The 14,745-nt window shown below is 37.1% G+C and overlaps 2 protein-coding genes and 1 long non-coding RNA gene across 7 annotated transcripts in view; 1 reads left to right on the top strand and 2 right to left on the bottom strand.

Moving 5' to 3' along the window:
• Nucleotides 1-14,745, top strand: part of LOC111197605 (zinc finger protein 239-like) — a 270,756-nt gene that overhangs the window by 88,230 nt on the left and 167,781 nt on the right. The window lies entirely within an intron of this gene.
• Nucleotides 1-14,745, bottom strand: part of LOC111189489 (NACHT, LRR and PYD domains-containing protein 12-like) — a 382,248-nt gene that overhangs the window by 218,682 nt on the left and 148,821 nt on the right. The gene's annotated exons all lie outside the window — the stretch shown is intronic.
• Nucleotides 215-14,299, bottom strand: LOC111197525 (uncharacterized). Of its 3 annotated transcripts, none has more exons than XR_007438773.1 (6): nt 14,150-14,299; nt 13,434-13,500; nt 7,890-7,975; nt 7,528-7,665; nt 7,330-7,400; nt 215-691 (listed from the first exon to the last, which is right to left on the bottom strand). It is a non-coding gene; the product is annotated as an uncharacterized LOC111197525 (long non-coding RNA). The 3 variants fall into 3 exon arrangements; XR_007438775.1 differs by having other exon boundaries at nt 7,330-7,396; XR_007438774.1 differs by lacking the exon at nt 7,528-7,665.

The raw sequence follows: 14,745 nt of genomic DNA, 5'->3' as shown, positions 1-14,745 counted from the left end.
TTCCCGACCAAGTTTTAAGTGCATAACTGAACATAATTATTTGAAGGTTGACTCTTTTTGTATTAAAAACACTTTTCTTTTATTGGTCGGATAAAATATGCAATTTTTTTTAGATAGGGATTTTTGTTTTTTCTTTACTTTTTTGCCAAAACCATCAATATTAAAACAATAAAAGGCTTGAACTACTGTTGTGTTGTGTACTGTACTAGTTGTGTGTAATGAATCTAAAAATACACACTCCACACACTGAACACACCACACACACATGCCTGGAATACCATACCAATTGCCTTGCAACACCTTAACAACCACCTGACATAACATAGAAATCAACTTGCAACACCTCTGAAACCATCTAGGATATGATCATTTAAATTTGTACATTTCAAATTGTCGATTTAACACTTTAATTCTGACAGAACAACTTTGACAGAACAGAGCAATCACATTTGAACTTTGTTTGTTACTTTTCAGGATCTAGTGTTTTCACTTCTGTAACCTGTTGTCCCTTAGCTGTTACTGACAGGTCCACTGGCAGCCTTTTAATTAGCTCATCAGCCTCTTCAGGTAAGAGCCCTGGGGGTACACTCAGCTCCTCCAGATCTATTGTTAGAAGGAGAACATTGCCATCATCAGACTCTGTCACTCCAACAACTGTGATGCTTCTTCTTTCATGTTCCTCTTCAGTTTCCTGTAGTATATTCATTTAAGAAGTTTGAACATTAGAAATGGCGGGTATGTACTGGACACACATACAGTAAAAGGCACAATTTTTACATTTACTCACGTTACTGTAATTGAGGAGATTTTGAGTAATTTGTAATTTTTTAAGTAGATTTACTTTTACTTAATTACATTTTGACACAAGTAATTTACTTCGCTACATTGAAAAACTCCTCTTTACTGAGTCAAAAATATAAAATGCTGGGAAAAAAACTGTCTGAACTATTAAAAAAAAGTGATTCAATTAAATTAAAATAGCCGAATTAATTTTATGAGTTTAGGCTTGAAACCTAGAATGGTTCTTAAAGAATGAGCCAAACTCGCACGCAGCTAAACGTGGGTAATCTAGGTTCAAAAAGTAAAAATCCATCCCAGGATTTCGCTCCCCTTGCCTGGCTGGCTCTGGAGCTAACTTAGTTCAGCCTAATCCATGGGATGGAGTTTTAATTTCTGGACCTGGATTACCCACGTTTAGCTGCATGTGAGTTTGGCTCATTCTCTAAGAACCATTCTAGGTTTCAAGCTGGCTAGGACAGCGTTGAGAGTAGGTAACACTGGCATTAAAAAGCTTCTACTTTATTGTCTTAACGTGCCCTGGCCCACCCGCGGGCCAGAAAAATGTCATAAATAATACCTGGCTGTGTTTATGAATAATTATAGGCTCAACACACAATATGCAATATATTAAAGCTTAGAATCTCTGCTTTTCCGTTATCTAGCAGATTTAGCTGTATTTCCTTTTAGAAAATTTAGGGCAAAATATGCCTATTTATTAAAATATTACTTATAATTTGCATATTTGATTTTTACGTACATCCATATTTGATTCAATGTGGACATGTTATACATCATTCCAAATGCCGGACTCTCAGGATTATGGAACAGCACACCTTTTCACTGTACAGTTCCTTAATAAGAGCCTAAAGAGTGTTAGACTGTTTTATACAGTTCTACAGCAGCTTGTGTAATTAATCCCCCTGGGTAACTAGAGCTCACTAATCACACGCACACAGCCCCCACCAGCGCTTACCGCTCCCTGCTGCTTCAAAATCGCTCCAAATAAGTAAATCCATCAGTCCATTCTACAGTAATCCTCATTTTTGTCAAAGCAGTGCTTATAATATCGAATTTAACGCTTTAGGTTTGGCTGGATTTACAGCATACTAATGCACATGCGCAGAATCAACAGTCTTCTCTGAAGAAAGACATGTGAATCAGGTGCAGCGTTAAGTGGAGACAGAGGTGGGGTGGGGTCTGTAACCCAACACTGTCACAAAGCAGATATATAGAATACAGAAACGCATTCTTTACTGCAAAATAAGTTATAAAATGTTTTTGTTCTTTTAAGTTTTCAGTCCTTTGGAGGAAGAAAGGAATATCTCAGGAGCAGATCACTATAATATCTAACCAGTGGAAGAGAGCAGTTTATACACACACATATAAATATTTCATTAAAAGAAAATTTAGAAAATCTGAAAAGCACCTGTATTTTTTTCTTGTTTTTACCATATTTTGAATATTACATGTTCACTTGTATATTTTAGGTGTTTTCAATCAATTTTGTAATATTAATTGATAAAATTAAAATTCTCTGAATAATTTAATATTAGCGTAAAAATCGTTAAAATCCCTTTTAAACAACACTGAACTAAACTGGAGACATATCAAACTGCCTAGGTTAGCTAAGACGTTAGCTGAGCTGCACTACGTTACGTGCTTAACCTGCGTCCATAAATAGAGTTTACCTTTCTGAAAGTCTTGGTGGTCAGAGAAATGCCTCATAATGTTTGCTGTGTTTATGTTCCGCTGATTTTATCACACATAGTTTGAACTGAGTTTTGTTCTTCATGGCAGCGCAGCTGAACTTTTCTCAGCAGTGTATTACAATTAGCGGGAGAGGCGCTGTGTAAATCAGCTGTGTAGCCTGGGGACTGTGTGCGCAGCTCAGGGGAACTGGTGTCCTGTCGAGTTATGCTACCCATCAATATGTGCTTCTTTATGGCACTGCGCATGCGCCAACCAACATTCTTTTTTGTATGATGTCATGTTTTTAATGATGATTCCTTAAGTTTTTATTGGGTACTTAACAATCTGCTTGAATGTTTAAAAAGAAACATGTAAATAGCAGTTAAAGCATAGCAATGCCAAGTTTAAAAAAAATAATTCTGATAAAACTGTAAAACTATAAAAATAAGGTTTATAGTCACCTACATAATTAAAGGTAACTATGTAACTATTTTAAATTGAGTACTTTTTTACTTTTACTCGAGTATCAACACGGGGCGTACCCGCTCCTATGCTCATTAGACTCCTAGTCTGAGTTTTGCTGCGCAGCGGGCCGTGCCCGCTCTTATACCCTTTTGGACTCGTAGTCCGCGTTTTGCTACGACGGCGTCCAGAAGTTGTGCCCCTCAAAGGTTTAATGTATTGGTAGTCCGCAGTGTTTTCTCATGCTGATCAAGTCAACGTTATGCTTATCGTACGCTTATAAATAAGCTCACCCAGTTTATTCAAATGTATATAAAGTACCTAATAAATGTATGCTACCATAACATGAGTGCAACTATATATAATACACATGTACCCAGCAAATAACACTTAAATCTTGAACACCTCATTTAAGCCTGTTTATAACGGTTTTCCTTCCAGAATACGTGAACCAGGTAAAGGATCCTCCTGTGGGTAATTATATCTTTTCATATTTTTGGGAGAGGCTCCGGCCCCTCCCGGGCTATTACAGAAACATCCAGAAGTTTCAAATCAGCTTCTTAGTGAGTCACTGGACGTTTGATCATTTTGAAGAGTTTCCACTACATATATGCAAGACTCCGCTGTCAAGAAGCTGTTTGGAGTAGTGGAAGCACAAGAAATTGAGAATTCCCAGTCTGCATGCTATAAAGGACAAGGACCCGCTCATGTCCTTGCTGTTAGATCTGAGTGCATTGAATTTTTAAAGGACATCGTTGATGGTGATATTTTGAAATCACATCCATTGTTCTCTGTTTGACCCAATGCCCTACAGCTGATACTGTATACTGATGAAATCTTTGAAAATTTACTTTATTTCATTAATTTAGTTAAAAACGTGAAACTCATATTATATAGATGTATTAAACACAGAGTGATCTATTTTAAGCATTTATTTATTTTATTGTTGATGATGATTTTGGCTTACAGACAATGAAACCCCAAAAATCAGTGTCTCGGAAAATTAGAATATTATATAAAACCAGTTGGTACTTTTGGCAGTGTGGGCAGTGTGCCAAGTCCTGCTGGAAAATGAAATCCACATCTCCATAAAAGCTGTCAGCAGAGGGAAGCATGACGTGCTGTAAGATTTTGTAAGACAACACTGCACTGACTTTAGACTTGATAATAAAACACAGTGGATCAACACCAGCAGATGACATGTCTCTCCAGAGGGTTTTAATACGGCTTTAAAACAAATATTCTTCTCAAGTTTTGTCAAGCACTGTTTGGACCTGGTTTGATGGATCTAACTTTTACTGATATGCGGGGCGAGGAGTCTGAGGTGAGCGCTGTATACGTGTGTGTGCTGAAGTATAGACCTGTGTGGCCGGCGGCGCCGACCTCGAGGAGAGAAGACGCTGGAAACAGAGCGCCGTTCAGCACCGGACAGCTCCCAGCTGCACAGCCTTCCCATGCCTGGCCACCGTTCAGCACCACTGGTGGGACAGTGGTGGAAAAACACCAGCAGGCGGGACAGCCCCGCCCTCCGAGCACGGCTGGAAGACACTGAGTGCTGCACGGCTGGCAGCCTCTCAACTCCACTCAGCAGCCCCACAAAAAGGCTGCTGAAACGGCATTCTAGGAGGAGAGCCTCCAAGACGACACTAACGCTGTCTCTCTGTCCGTCTCTTTCTTGCTCCTCCACTCTGTCCTCCCTACAGAATCCTGACCCGCAGTGTGAGCCGCCGTGTCCGGGACTCCAGGACCCTTCTGCCAGCCCGAAGAGGAGCTCATACCCTCCTGCGGACTGGCTCTGGACTCAGCCTCCGGCCCTGCCCCGGCTGATCCCACAAGGAGTGGGCTGCAGAGCTAAAGACTGAACTTTTGCCTTTTGTCTGTGAAAGACTCTAAATAAATTCCCCTTCGGGGTTGTTTAAGTTATCCTGGTCTCGGTGTGTTTGGTCCCCCACCCCCGCCCCGGCGGCTCACACCTGTAAAAAAAAACCCCAAAAAAACGCAGCGGTGAAAGTGTAAAACGCACTCTTTCGGTTCTAATTCAGGAACCATGCATCCGATAGGAAATGCAGGTAAATATGATCGATAACTGATATTTTAAGATTTAAATCGGCATATTGGGTGTCCATATTGAATCTATAATTATTCAGAAACACAGATAGATATTTGGTTAGCTTTCGGCTCGGTTAGCATTCGATTTGGTTAGCGTTCGGCTCGGTTAGCATTCGGTTTGGTTAGTGTTCGGCTCGGTTAGCATTCGGTTTGGTTAGTGTTCGGCTCGGTTAGCATTCGGTTTGGTTAACGTTCGGCTCGGTTAGCAGGTTTGTTTGTTTAAATTTGCTGTTTGAGCAGAAAGGCAGGCTGCTGCAGTACCAGCACTTTGCTATGCTGCACCGTTTTGTCTGTATGTTCTACCCGCGCTGTTTACTCGCTATTGCTTTCTCCCGTATATCAAACCCGGAAATGGTACCAATACCCGTTGCCAATACCGATACTATGTGTACGTGCCAGTATCGGTGCCGATACGTTATCAATGCAACCCTAACTATAAGCATATGAATACAAGTTAAACGCATGTTACTATACCATTGGAAGTAAATGTATCCCTTTTAAGCCTTAAAAAAATCTGTTTCTTTCTTAATTTCAGTCTGAAATTGACTATTATGTTTCACTTCAACCCAAATTCATTTCACACTGGATTTCCCCTTTTGGGCGACTTTGAGTACTTAACAAATAATAACATAAGATAATCTCAGGCCTATAGGTTTCATATCAAACATATATTGAGAAAACACAATGAGATTGAAGATCTGCAATATAAAAGCCTTTTATTAAAACAACAAGTTGAGTAAATATAGAGGTGAAGCAATACAAAGATAATTGTTGGTACTGGATAAAAACTATTAAGAAACTAAATGATTTGGATGTTCTTAGTAAATTTGAAGAATAAAAAACCTTCAGCAACATATAATATTCAATAAGGGAATGATAAGAGAGTATAAAACTTGACTAATACAATGCAACCAAATATCCATCTTTATCCCTCTATAGTAACAGATTTTTAATCAGAGTGACCAAATCATAGACAAATGAGAACACCATCAGAGGGAGTGAATTAGGCTGCAACCTTACTGCGCTACACAAGTTTGGAGGGGGTTGATTTCAGTATGGGAACTACGGCTGGAGTGTGTTATTTAACCCCTGGAAAGGATTTTGTTGGCCTCTCTGCGGGGGTCTGGATGCTCCTCCAGTCCCCTTCTCCTTTCATATGGATGGGCCTTAGTTTAAAAGCATTTAGCTAAGCTCTACTACTCTACTAAACTGAAGACGGCTTCCACAGAGTGAAAACAGAGATACTAGAAATAAATGGAAATAATCAATTCTGCATATACTAGAAAAGAGAATATTTCTTATTATGCAAAATATATATTCTCATTATGCAAAAGCTCACCTCAGGTGCTTACAGAAATGGCTTCTTTCGCATCACTCTCCCATTCAGCTTCTCCTTGTGCAAAGTGCGCTGTATTGTTGGGCGATGCACAGTGACACCATCTGCAGCAAGATGATGCTGCAGCTCTTTGGAGGTGGTCTGTGGATTGTCCTTGACTGTTCTCACCATTCTTCTTCTCTGCCTTTCTGATATTTTTCTTGGCCTGCCACTTCTGTACTTAACAAGAACTGTCCCTGTGGTCTTCCATTTCCTTACTATGTTCCTCACAGTGGAAACTGACAGGTTAAATCTCTGAGACAACTTTTTGTCTCCTTCCCCTGAACAACTATGTTGAACAATCTTTGTTTTTAGATCATTTGAGAGTTGTTTTGATGAGCCCATGATGCCACTCTTCAGAGGAGATTCAAATAGGAGAACAACTTGCAATTGGCCACCTTAAATACCTTTTCTCATGATTGGATACACCTGGCTATGAAGTTCAAAGCTCAATGAGGTTACGAAACCAATTTTGTGCTTCAGTAAGTCAGTAAAAAGTAGTTAGGAGTATTCAAATCAATAAAATGATAAGGGTGCTCATACTTTTGCACCGGTCAAATTGTGGTTTAATGCATATTGCACATTTTCAATCCTGAAATATTACTGTGTTCATCAGTTATTAGATATATCAAACTGAAATGGCTGTTGCAAACACCCAAATATTTAGAACTAAAAATTATTAAGATTATTAGGGGTGCCCAAACTTTTTCATATGACTGTATATAGTTGTTGCTGGGCACAACAGTTTCAGACAATGTCCTTATTTTATTACACAGTACTATAACCTACTAATAGTTCCACTAGTTTATAATGAAGTCCCTGAAGTTACTGAATTTTAAGCCTTAGTGTGTCATATGTCTGGGATTTTAACAGGGTTAAATGAAATATCAAAGTATTTATTTGTGTATATATACCATTCATTTGTTGACAGTCCTCCCAGAATGACGCAAGAGCCTGAGGACAGCAACAATTGGACACCGCCTGTCTGTCAAAGTAAGATCGCATTAGAAAATGCGAACAATGTTGAAACAAAACATGGCTGCTGTATACCATAGTACATACACATCAATCAATTGTGAAATTTCATAAACTTAAGAGGGTCTCTGACTTACACATTATTGTAAGTTTCAAAAATGGTTACAATGCTCCTTTCCAGGCCCACATTCACAAAGATAGAGGATGCTACCACTCAGTTTTCAAATTCCAATGGATACCTTTTGAAGATAAAAGCACTACTGAACTGAAATATGCTGTAAGAAAAAAGCAGAGTTAAAGAGTTAACGTCTATTTAGTTAATTCTGATTAAACATATAAATGTGCTAAATGTTTTTTTCCCCAGCATCAAACCCACCAATACGCAGTCAGTGGGTGGATTTTAGAACAATGTCCTCCTATCAAAGCAAGGTTATAGGTTTACAGTAAAATAAACATTCTGTAATTTACAAACACATACGAACACATAATGTGTACTTACTGAAGACATATTGTTTCTCTAGCGTCACAGCCACAATATGAGCCGCCGACTGGTCTCACATCTTCACCTCTCGGTAGGACACGTACCTGAAAGTTTAATTTTTTTACTTGTTAACCTGGCAGTTACAAATATTGACCAGAAGCAGTGCAATAACCCTGACCCTAGTTACAAATACACTAGGTCTTTATATTATATAGTTGTTGCTGAAGTCCCTGAAGATATTGAATTTTAAGCCATAGTGGTGTCATATGCCTGGGATTTTAACAGGGTTAAATGAAATATATCATTAAATTGTTCATAGGCCAAAATTCTTCCACAGTGAGGCAACGGCCTGAGGAGGCCAACAATTGGAGACTGCCTGGGTGTCAAAGTAAGACTGCATTACAAAGGGAGTACAATGCCAACAACAGCACATGGCTTTGTAGCGGGCTCAGTGGTTTAATACCTGGTGCTAATTGAGATGTTGAAATATTTTTAATTGGGCGCCAGTTATTAAATTAATTTAATTAGATTAATTAATAAATTAATTAATCAAATTAATTAATAACACAAGACATCTCAGGGTGTGGTTTCTACAGGTGACAGAAATTTTCATAACCAAGTTATCCAGAAAAACACACTGAAATGACAGGTTTTGTAAAATAAAAATATTTTATTAAATCACACAGATATGAGTAAATAATTCATTAAAAAGTCATAATGTAGCCATTAGATATCAAATCATAGTGTAGAATAATAAATGAGAAATAAAAGAACAAACACGTTATAATACTGGTATGAAAGGAATAAAGATTAATAGAACTATTAAGTGAATATTTCTAAATAAGGGTCTAAATGTAATGAGGTCAAACTAATCAAATGAGAACACTAAAATAAGTAGATAAGTAAGATATTTTACGGCCTACAAAGATCATCCCTTTCGCCAAATAACTAAAAATTAATCTATACTAAGAAGAGAGTTAAGAACAATAACCAAACTAGACTTGACCAACCAAAACACCAATTACTGAGAGAAATACCCAAACTGCCTTACTCTGAGACGTCTACAAAGGGGGGTCCCCATCGGTTCGGTCCGCTGTTTAAACCTCTTGTTCGGCTGACATCCTGCACCCCTAGAAGGTCCGGTGTGGACCCATCCGCAGGGTAAAGATGGTGCTCTTGTGGGCCAGCGGCGCACCTGGACGACACCCGCTTCTAGTCTCTGCACAGGGAAGGCCTTCCCTGGAGCTGGCTCGGCTGGCGTACCCTCTCGGTGATCCGTCGGTTGGTCTAGTTGGTTTACTGAACTATATTAACTATCTTGGCAAGCAGGAGAACTCCGTAGATCATAAAATAGCCTAGTTATTTAACCTAGGATAGCTAATATTAATATACTTGAAGATTAAATGCACTAGTCTAAGAAAACTAACTTAAGATGACTAAACTAACAGTCTATCCTTTTTCCATCTCAACTACATCTTCTTCTCCTCTCCTCAACTCCAAACTGAACTGAACTGCAAACTCCTCCAACTGGAAACTCTAAACTGGCAACTGAACTGTGTCTTCCCAGTTTAAACTATTAGTCTCTGTGGCCTGTTTGGCCCCTGAGCTATGATTGGCCCTGTGGCCCAAATGTCTGTGTTTTGATTGGTCTAGGAGCAATTTCAAACTTTGGTGGGGATTCACAAAGGGCCATAAACCCCCCCTCCTCACATGGTCAACATGCTTCAGCTAGTGGTCTATTTTTCTAATAGACCCAACCAAAAGAAAACTCAACTAAACAGTGGATCAAAATACATTTTTCAGCATATCAGTTTGTGATGATAAATTCAGGAAACACAATCTTACAATTGAATCACAATAAATGTAATATATATATATTGCCCACAAACAGTTTTGTAATACTCAAGATAATCTTAGAAATACAATGATGGATGGTACTCTGTCAGAAAGAGATCAAGAGTCATGATATTATTTAAACCCAATTAAATCACTTAAAAGAAAATACATGGTTAAACCACTGATAACCAAATAAAGCTAAATTATCAAATGCTAGTTAAACCTTGTTGATTCAGACTTGAATGTGTAGGAAAATTTAAATCAGGACACATCCAGACACATATACCATATACCAGACACATATACCATTATTTAGTAAACATTCTATAAAACACCTTTTTTATATAGTCAATATATATGTATTTTAAGCAAAATCTTCTTAGTGAGAAATTCCTCTCCCTCTGCTGTGTTTAGATAAGCGGCTGTCGTCGGAATTTACGACCGTGGGGGAAGTTGGTGAAGTTGGTGTTGGGAATGTAATTTCCAAGCTAAGAGCATTCCTTTTAACTTCATGAATCTTATTTCTAAGTGGTTGCAGAAAGCACAAACCCCTAAATTGGTATAATATATTTGGTGAATTTACAATTTCCAAGGCATTCATTAAGTTTTGAACCCTCTCTCAAGTCCCGTAGTCCCGTCCTTGTCCTGGTGATTGTGCTGTTGGCAAAACCACAATTGTGCACAGTTCCAGATGTTTAAACATTAACGGTCCTAAATCCAGATTTACGACTGACAGCGTCTGAAGGAATGTCAAAAAAGAATTTAAAAATGTTTACCCTGACTTGCATTTAGGGTTCTCGAGCGAGGCTGAGTGAAGAAATAGTCAGGAAATGTCATTTTGAAATTTAAGGCTGTTTGAAAAAGATAACTCCAAGGCTTTTAGAGTGTTCTGGGGGTTGAAGTTCCTTATAGACCATAAAGTGGGGGTAGTGTGTGTGTGTGTGTATGTGTGTGTGTGTGTGTGTGTGTGTCCAAGCGATGCAGGAATCCTCTGTTTAATCCACTACAGCTTGCATACCTAAATCATGTCTGCTCTGTTGTTATTGAAATCATGTTAATTGAAGGAACTCTATACTGTTTACAACAATTCAAAAGATAAATTACCGTGGGCAATCAATATTTATAAGTTCTATTCACTGCTCAGAGAACAAAAGGATTGAATTAGATTTTATGAGGGTGCTATAAGTATAACAAAATCTGATAATTTACAGCCATGCTATTGCATTGACTCTAATTATTGCATGTTTTTACTACTTTTTAAGCATCAAGAGCTCATAGCTCAGGACGTTTAATACCCTCCCAGTGCACCCGTATGTTTTCAACAACATTATTCTAAATAAATACAATTTCACTAAACATACCTGCTGAAATATATCCATGTATATAATGAAATGAATATTCATTAAAATATATATATGTTATGCATGTTGTATATGTCGCAGCCACTGAACGATGCATGCTTGAGGCCATTGGTGAGGTGCAGCTGCAACTGCAGCAATAAACTGGAGAGAGGGGCAGAAATCTTCCAACACCACTGGAAGAGGATCTGGAAGAAAATGTACTTCCCCTCCAGTGTGCAGAGGATTTTTAGGGCCTAGAAAAAGATCTGACCAACCGTGCCTCAAGAAAAAAAAAGGTCAGTATTGAAATATACCTTTTTTAACTCACACAGAGTAAACATTTTGTAAACATCTTGTAATAGATAAACATTTCTTTAAGAAAAAAGTAATTATCTTTTCTTTCTTTTGAGTACAAAATTAAGAACAAGAGATAATCCTAAATAAATACATTATTATTATTTTCTTACAGCAGACTCATACTTTTCTTAAACTGTGAGAGGTAAAAAGACAACTCTCTAAAACATAACTTTCAATGAGTTTCATAAAACTTTATTTAAAAAATATATGTATCAAGGAGTTCCCCTTCAGGCTTTTTACCCAACCATTGCTCCTTGTTTTCTATATATTTTTTTCAAAATGTATTCACTATCTTTTTCCTCAATTTGCCTATGCTCAGCAGCTGAAAAAGTATATAACTGCAATTAACATTTCTTTCAAACTGCATCTCATAATTAGTGATAAGCTAACAGAACATGAGCATACAACAGAAAATCAAGATTTTTAAAAGAAGATTGAAGAATTTCTTAAGAATATATTTGATGTGAGGGTTGCTTTAAAGAACGCTCTTATGAACTCCTTAATGTTTGTCCTCATATCTCGTAAGCTTAAAAAAAATTAAATTTAGTCCCTGGTTACATTCATCTGTCTGTCTACAGATGTCAAAGCTGTCATTAGGTGGGGGGGGCAAACATTGAAAAAAACATTATGGAGAATTACCTGGCGGTCTCTCTGAACTGGTGTGGCAGAGGAGAAAAAAAGGAATTGGGCACTCTCGCATCAAGGAACTTGTAATATGTAAGTATCAAAATAAGACCATATATAAGTATACCAAACATTGTACCATAAAAACAAAATCTCAAATGGCTTTGTTTGGTGATGGTTCTATGTACATAATTACAACAGGGGCGAACACAGAAGCTTAATATTGGTATCAGTCTTTAAAAAATGATCATGTGTGCTTCTGCAGCCAAAGAGGCCCTCTCTAGATAAAATTGCACACCACTGAGTAAAATGACTTTTTAATAAAGTTTAAGATGGCTTTTCTAGAAAGAAACTGCACTGCGTATTATATGAAACAATTCAGTGTCGCTCTTAAGTCTTAAGATGCAATTAGTGCCAAATTTAAAAGCAGTCATTGGAAAAATGTGAAATGCAGAATATGTGGCAAAACGAAAACTTAAACCAGTATAATATTATCTTTACATGCCACAATGAAATAAAATCACAGTTCAAATCACATTTAACCAAAATAAGTGTTTAAAGCATCTTGATTGGCTGGTATCCACATCCAGAAAAACATGAGATGTGTACGTTAAGTTAATCAGAGCACATTAAAAAAATGGTTAGTGGGGTTTGAAAAACGTGCGTTTTAACAGGTGGATTTTAGCGAAAAATCACTTTGCTTTCTGAGTGAACTCTCGGCATGAGTGTTTCACTGCTCCTGACAAAAGTGTGCTGTGTTTGGAACGTTCACAGCCAAAACACAGTGGAATACAAAACAGTTGAACTGATTGCATTTTAAAGTCACATGTATTGAATTACACAAATAAAGCAATTTGCTTTAAAATGTAAATCCATGTATACTGTCACTTTGCTTTTTACTGTGAAAAGGCACTGTAGTGTAGTGACTGCTTTTCAATTTGGCACTAATTCCTCTCCATATGTAAGTATACGTTGCTGGTATACAGTTAAAGAATGTAGCTCAATATCACTACTTAACACCGATATGGTTTTTAGACTGTCAAAAGATCCTACTTTTTTAATGTTGGTAGCGTTATCTAAGAGGCTAACATAGGGTATCAAAAATATCCTGTAGGTTTAATGCTGTGTTTTTTTTAAAGTTTAGGCTCTCACAATAGCATTTCAGCCTTAAATGGTTCTTTGCATGGCATAGTGGTTCTTCAGGTTGAAAGAGAATATGTTATGTATGGTTTTGAGTAAAGCCTTTTTGAAAATGATTCTATGTAACAAAGAAAGTTGTTTTATTTTTACAAGCTTGACACTGTGTGATGATACCAGCTGGCCTGATTCATCACCATGGCTCCTAAAAGTTTCTGGGGACAAATTTAAAGACATTAAAAATGACTTTCATTACGATGTCACTTACCTGTCTCCATATGCGAATTTCTCGTTTGGAGGGAACCTGAGGAGGAGTCAGGGTGGGGAGTGAGTACCTGCAGGGAAATAAATTGTTAATGATTAAGCTAGTAACTAATACTAATACTTACCTGAATTGGAATTTGGTTGATTGACATTGAAATACAGACGAGCTAACAATAACTATTGCTAGACTGTCTATTAAGCAGCACACAAAGCACTATGTGGCAGTGTAGCAAACATGTATGAGGCTGAAGTTAGCTTCTTATTTACCTTGTCTTATTCAGTCGTCTAATAGCTCTATTTTCATAATTTGGTATCAACTTCAACAGACGGTTTTATAATCTGGAGTCAGGGTAACTGAAAATAGGCAGAACAGGCTATTTATTTTCAATGAATCTTGTAAAATGCCAAATTCAGAGGGCCATAATAAAAAATCTACACTAATATTCCTTGTTGTTCAGGCTATTCACAACCTATTAAGTCTACGTTTAGACCTAATAGACACCTAATAGTTTAGACCATAGGAACACCTTAGCAACAACCTAGCAACATGTTGGCAAGAAACATATTCCAAATGAACAAATTAGCAGCCAACACCTGTATATATACCAATATTGCATAAAATGACGTATTAGCAACATTCTGATCATTACGTTAGGCCCAATAATGTCTTAGAAACTAAAACATACAAGTAATTTTCGAATGAAACAATGTTGTACTTACAGCGTCTGCGATGAGAAATCCCCAGCTGTCCAATCCAAGTGAAGCTGATGCAGAAAAGGCGATCAGAGACTGGCTTCATCTGGCGCCTCACAGACTTCATCGCGGAAGACCACGCTGAATAATTATATAATAACAACAACAACAACAAATATTTTATAATTCATTAGTCATTTGTAAGTTCTGGTTTATGCGAATGTGAATAGGTTCAAAAGCACTTTTCAAAATAATATTTAATGTACACTTTACAATTTATTAGTAACCTGTTAAATTTTTGTTTGTGCATGTAAATTACTTTTGAAATACAACTTTTAAAAGAAATTATATTTCATACACTTTATAATTTATTAGAAATCTGTTACATTTATGTTTGTGCATGTGAATTAGCTCTGAAATACAAAAATTAAAAATAATAATATTTCATACATCTTGTATTTCATAAACTTATAATTTTTAGTAACCTGTTGTTAAGTTTTTGTTTGTGTATGTAAATAAGTTCTGAAATACAACTTTTCAAAATTGTAAATTGCCAGTCTCTTTACATCTTTATATCTCTGTTTAAATATTTTAAAGGCGAAACCTGAATAACAGGAAATATA

Source organism: Astyanax mexicanus, chromosome 4, assembly GCF_023375975.1.
Source record: "Astyanax mexicanus isolate ESR-SI-001 chromosome 4, AstMex3_surface, whole genome shotgun sequence".
Classification (NCBI taxonomy): domain Eukaryota; kingdom Metazoa; phylum Chordata; class Actinopteri; order Characiformes; family Acestrorhamphidae; genus Astyanax; species Astyanax mexicanus.
The sequence above is the reverse complement of the archived record's forward strand: the minus strand, read 5'-3'. Positions and strand labels throughout refer to the sequence as shown.